The sequence below is a fragment of the Mus caroli genome, chromosome 15 (genome assembly GCF_900094665.2).
Source record: "Mus caroli chromosome 15, CAROLI_EIJ_v1.1, whole genome shotgun sequence".
NCBI classification, from domain to species: Eukaryota; Metazoa; Chordata; class Mammalia; order Rodentia; family Muridae; genus Mus; species Mus caroli.
Window position 1 is genome coordinate 70871532 of NC_034584.1, and position 6632 is coordinate 70878163.

Sequence of the window (6632 nt, forward strand, 5' to 3'; positions counted from 1 at the left end):
TAACCACTGAGCCATCTCTCCAGCCCCCGAGGCAGCCAGTTTTAAAGCAGTCACAATATAGAGAGACCACGGATGTCCATGAGACATGAGGCAGTGGGACGGTATGGGGGCCCTAAATATATTTTGGAGGGTATGAATATATACATCATTGATACAGTTGAACTCTCTGGGGAGAGTCAGGCACGTCTCTTTCTACATGGGTCCAAAATTGCTTGAAAGAACAAAGAGACCTTGACTAAGGTAGCCTGATGGCTAATCTTCTCGCCTTCGTGGGAAACCAATCTCTGGGCATGTCTGTACAGGATTGCCTAGATTAAGTTGAGGTGGGCTGACCTACCCTAAATGTGTTTCATGAGTTAGATTCTTGACTGAATGAGGAGGACTGAACCGAGTGTGAGCATGCATTGCTGTCCTCTCTGTGACTGCAGATGCAATGTGACCAGCTGCCTCAAACGCATGCATACATCTTCCCACCATCGTGGACTGTACCTGGCCTTTGAACCACAGGAAACCCTTCTTTAAGTTTCCTTTGCCATGCGCTTGTCAAAGCAATGGCAGCCAACTAAAACAACCATCTGCACAGCTGTTTCTAAGACTGGACCAGAGGGTCTTATGACTTCACTGGTTAGGAAAGCCGAAGGAAGAGCGCCCAGGCTTTCTTATCAGAAAAGGCTTTCTGGTCTACATGTGGGCTCACAAAGAGAAGGCAGGCTGAGGCTAATGCCTCCATTAAACAAGGAGTCAGGGAGGCTGGAGAGGAGGCTCAGTGGTTAGGAGCACTGGATCTGCCAAGGAAACAGTTCAGATACCAGCACTTCCATATAAGTACACAACCTGTAACTCCAATTCCAGGGATCTGTCGCCCTCTTCTGGTCTTCTGTGGGTACTGCATGAAGGTGGTGTACAGATCTACATGCAGTCAAAACTCTCATAAAAGAAAAATATTGATTAAAAAAAAAAGCTGAGATGGCTAAGTGGGATGGCTCAGCATTAAGAGCATTCATATCTCTTCCAGAAGATTTGAGTTTGATTCCCAGTACTTATGTCAGGCACCTCTCAACTGCCTGTAACTTCCATTCCAGGGGGATCCAACTCCTTTGGTCTCTGTGGGCACCTGTACTCAATCACTCTCAATCTCTCTCTCTCTCTCTCTCTCTCTCTCTCTCTCTCTCTCTCTCTCTCTCTCTCACACACACACACACAGAGTTTAAAAATTGAGCCTCCTGGCATGGTGGCGCACGACTTTAATCCCTGGCACTTGGGAGGCAGAGGCAGGTGGATTTCTGAGTTGGAGGCCAGCCTGGTCTATAGAGTGAGTTCCAGGACATCCAGGGATATACAGAGAAACCCTGTCTCAAAAAACCAACCAACTAAACCAAACCAAATGAACAAACAAAACCCACCACCACCACCACTGCCGCCACCAATTGAGCCACACTGCTCATTGTAGTTCAGCTCACGTTTAACTGCTGACCCGTCCTATTTCACTAACTGAATTTGAATTTGCTTAGTGTCCAGAATTTCATATTCTGAGAAATGAATATCGGAGCTGGAGGGATGGCTCAGCGGTTAACAGTACCAGCTGCTCTTCTAGAAGACCCAGGTTTGAATACCAGCACCCACATGGTGGCTCAAAACTGTCTGTAACTCCGATTTCAAGTGATCTGTTACTCTCTTCTGGCCTCTATAGGCACCAGACATGTGGTGGTGCCATCCCTGGGTTGGTAGTCCTGGGTTCTTTAAGAAAGCAGGCAGAGCAAGCTAGCAAACAGCATTCCTCCACAGCTTCTGCATCTGCTCCTGCCTCCAGGTTCCTGCCCTGTTTGAGTTCCTGCTCTGACTTCCTTCAGCGATGGACTACAATGTGGAAGTGTAAACCAAATAAACTCTTTCCTCCTCAACTCGCTTTTAGTCATGGTATTCATCATATCCCTAGAGACCCTGACTAGTACAAGAGTCTCACTCTACAGTCCAGACTGGCTTTGAACTCAGCAGTAACCTGCTTGCCTCTGCCTTTTGAGTGTTGAGACTATTGACATAAGCCGCCATGCTCAGCCTCAGAAATCTGTGATTCCAAATCTTCAGAAACCTGATCCTTGGGATAAAACTCAGTCTCCTCAGTACTGCAGTCTGAAACAACACACATTGGTCAAAGGAAGGACTTCTGTGACTGGAGTAGGGAAGGAGACAGACTTACAGACATGCTAGCCTCGCTCCTGTGGAGGATGCAATGGGAGCAGGGAATCCCTGACCTTATGAAAGGACCAAGGGACCCCCAAACTGATGAGACCGCATAGGAGCTGAAGACCAGCAAGAACCAGCTGTTCTCTCTAGGCCTCTACACATCAAGGATCCACTTCCCATTTGCCCATTGGCCCAGGACAAGATTCTGAGCATCTCTCAGCTGCCCCTTCAGACCTCACTCAGCAAATTCTATTGGCTCTACCTAAAAATAGAATGAAATATAAAACAAGTAACATTTGATATTATTAATTATATAATATAAATGTATATATTAAATAAGATATACCATCAAATATTATATATTGAATATAGATTAATATATTATTAATATAAGCATATAAAATATAAAATGAAAGCACCAGGTACTCCTTACCTTTCCCCCATGTAAAAGGACGTACCACAGGTACACACACAAGTTTTAAAAAATTTACCATGTGTGCATGTCTTGATGCCCATGTGGCAGTTACAGGAGAACTTACTGAAGTTGGTTCTCCCGATCTTTTTTTTTTTTCTTTTCTTTTTTTTTTTAAGCCCAAAGTAAAGACGTTGCTGTGTGAACCCGAATTGGTGTCTGTGTCATTCGTGTTTCCGTCGGAGACTGCGGGGACCAACGACAATAGCTGTCTTCAGACACCAGAAGAGGGCATCAGATCTTGTTACGGTTGGTTGCGAGCCACCATGTGGTTGCTGGGATTTGAACTCAGGACCTTTGGAAGAGCAGTCAGTGCTCTTACCTCCTGAGCTATCTCACCAGCCCCTCTCCCGATCTTTCTGTTTCAGCTTCCTAAGTGCTAACCGCAGGCTTGTACCTGGCATATCTGTGCAGGTCATGTTCATCTGTATGTGTGTGCCTGAGTTTATGGATGTGCACCATGTGTGTGCAGGTGTCCACAGGGGTCAGAAGAGGACACTGGATGCCCTGGAACTGGAGTTACAGGCATCTGGGAGCTGCCTGATGTAGATGCTGGGACCCAAACCTGGTGGTCTCACCATTGAGCTATTTCTCCCACGTCTATATATGTTATTTTTAAAACAACCTTTAAGAATTCAGGATACAGTTCAGTGGGAGCGCCTGCTTAGCAAGCACAAGGGTCTCTTTCCACCCCAAGCACTCAGTAGAAAACCGCAGGGTGTGAGTCACGCCTGTAATTTAGTGTTTGGAGGGCTGATGCAGGAAGACTGTCATACATTCAAGGGGAAAGTGGTCTACACAGTGAGCTCAAGGTACCTGGGTTACAAAGTGAGGACCAAATCCCTCAAGTCCAACGGTAGCTGAAAGGCTCAAAAAGGTCTGTTAGCTGGATTTGATAACCCTGACTAAGATGAAATGCCACTGGAGTAGACCAAGAGATACGGCAGTAGGGAAGGAACTTTCTAGCTTGAGCCATTACTTACTGAGTGTTTTATTAGGAAATGACAGTGAGCCCACACAAATGTGAGTGTGCACACCCTTAGTGCCAGCTCTGGGAGGCAGAGACAGGTGGACCTCTGGGCAAGGCCAATCAGGTCTCCATAGAGAGTTCCAGGACAGCCAGGGGCTACAGAGTGAGACCCTGTCTCAAAACAGCAACAAAAGAGTGAATCCACTATTCTGGCCATGGTAGCACATACCTTTAAATTCAGTACTCAGGAGACACAGGCAGCCAGGGATACAGGGACCCTCAGACAGACAGACAGACAGACAGACAGACAGAACCGAGTATGGTAGATTTTATTCATTATTTTACATAGGATCCCAGTATGTGGTTTTGGCTAGCTTTAAGCTCACTAAAACCAGATTGACCTTGAACTCAGAGGTCCTCCTGCCTCTGCCTCCTTGTGCATGGTTGGGATTTTACAGGTATGTGCCACCATGTCCAAGTAGCTAGTTTTTCGTTTTTCTTTCCTCCTCCTCCTCCTCCTCCTCCTCCTCCTCTTCTTCTTCTTCTTCTTCTTCTTCTTCTTCTTCTTCTTCTTCTTCTTCTTTTCTAAAGTGTGTATATCAGGGGGCATTTTGCCTGCATATCTATCTGTGTATCACATATGTGGCATGCCTGAGAGGTCAGAAGAGGGTGTTGGATCCTCTTGGAACTAGAGCTATAGTTTGTTTTTAGTTGTCATGTGAGTGCTAGGAAGAATGCAGGTTCTCTGGGTGAATAATTGATGCTTATAACCACTGAGCCATCTCCCCAAGCCTGTAAACTGTTTGCTTTTAGACCGTCTAGAAGAGTGGTTATCAACCTATGGACCAAGAACCCCTTTGGGGGTCCATATCAAATACTTACATTATGATTCATAATAGTGGAAAATTACAGTTATGAGATAACAATGAAATAAAGACTATTAGAAAGAGCAACCCTGTCTCAACCTCCCCAAGTCCCAACACCAACTAACCAACAAAAAACAAAAACGACCCCCTCCCCCCAAAACCCAAGAGCTCATGGCAAGCTTGTGCCTAGAAAACGGCTTCTTCTGCACGGGAATCGAGGCTCCGTGTTTTCTTCCCAATACCAGTTCTTGCTGCCGCTGTTTTAGGGTCCTTTGTGGACCCCTGGCTCTACTTCTTTACTCTCTCCATCCCCTCTGCCTCCAGTGCCCAGGTCTTACACACTGATGTTAGGTTTTCCGGAATCCCATTTTAAGGAGGAAATGGATTTAACACACCTGCACACCCTAGCTCAGTGACACAGTACAATGTAAAATATGGATTATCTTCATGGAGGTGTGGTTGACTGGCACCTGGGACTTGCCGCTGTCACCCAGAATCAGAGTGTGTGAAGTATTACTTATTGTTAGTTAAGATCAAAAACCTAAAATACGGTTTCTATTGAGTGTATTTGTGTGTGTTTGCACCTCCATAAACATTTTAAAGCTGCAGTGTGAAACTTGTTGTAGAAACAAAACAAAACAAAACAAAACAAAATCCGGGCAGTGGTGGTGCACACCTTTAATCCCAGCACTCGGGAGGCAGAGGCAGGCAAATCTCTGAGTTTGAGGTCAGCCTGGACTACAGAGTGAGTTCCAGGACAGCCAGGACTACACAGAGAAACCCTGTCTCAAAATAAACAAACAAAGAAAAAAAAAAAACCACCACCACCACCACCAACAAAACCCGACCAAAACAAAACAAAAACCTTGTTGTAGTACTGTCTTTGATTTTCTTGGGTATTTATCTAGGAGTTAACTTTCTGGATCACTTGCAACGCAATGATTTAACTTTTGAGGAACTGCCAAACTAGTTCCCATAGCAGCCAAACCATTTTGCATCCCACCATGACTATATAAGGCTCCCAGCGTTTCCACATCCTCCCGAATAAGTAAACTACGTTCTGTGTTTTCCTTAAGACTTGTATGATTTTGAGACATAGCGTTTTGCTATGTAGCCAGGGTTAGCCTCCTCTACACTATGTGTGTTGAGATTACACGTCTGCACCACGTACCTCAAACTTTGTACATGACTAACACAGGGACCCCATTTCATTCTTCGCTTGGGCCTATCTGCTTGTCCTGGTACGTCAAAGTGCTCTTTCCTCTTTAGTTAAAAGGCCTTGGCGCCTTTGCTGAAAATCAATTGGCTACAGAGGTATGTGTTACGTCTAGATTTTGGATTCTCTTTATGCCAAGGCTATTGAAGCTTTGTAATAAGTTTGAAATTGGAAGGTGTGAGTTTTCAGGATTGTTTTGAGTGTCCAGGGGCCTTTTAATTCCCTATGAATATGAAGATTTGTTGTTGTTGTTGTTGTTGTTGCGGTTTCTGCCACAAAGGCTTCTGGAATCTTAAGAAGAACTGGGGTGATTTGTACATCGTCTTAGGTAGTCTACGCATCTCAACACTGTTGTCTTCCAATGCACAAACACAGTCCGTCCATTTGTCTCTCTTTCTTTTTCTTTTTGGCAGCTCTCAGTGGACAAGTCTTTCCCCCTTGGTTGAATTTATTCCTAGTGTTCTCCCCTTTAATTGCTGCTATTCTCAGTGGAATTAGTTTGGTTTTTGTTGTGGTTTGAACAGCAAACTCTTTGAAGGGTAATTTATTAGAGGTTGATTAAGGTGTCAGTTGGTTCCATCTCATGAGGGCTTCTTTTATCTGATGATGGTCTCTTTTACGGTGTTCTTATGTAGCAAAAGAGCAGGGGCAACCAGGCTTCCTCGGGCCACTTGTACAAAGGTTCTGCCTTTGTCACCCCATCATTTCCTGAAGGTCCCACTTGTTAATACCAGGATATTAGGGATTAATTTTTGTATGATTTTCAACTGAGCAGACATTTTATTTTTTTACTTTTATTTTTTTGGTTTTTTAAGACTGAGTTTCTCGGGCTGGTGAGATGGCTCAGTGGGTAAGAGCACCCGACTGCTCTTCCAAAGGTCTGGAGTTCAAATCCCAGCAACCACATGGTGGCTCACAACCATC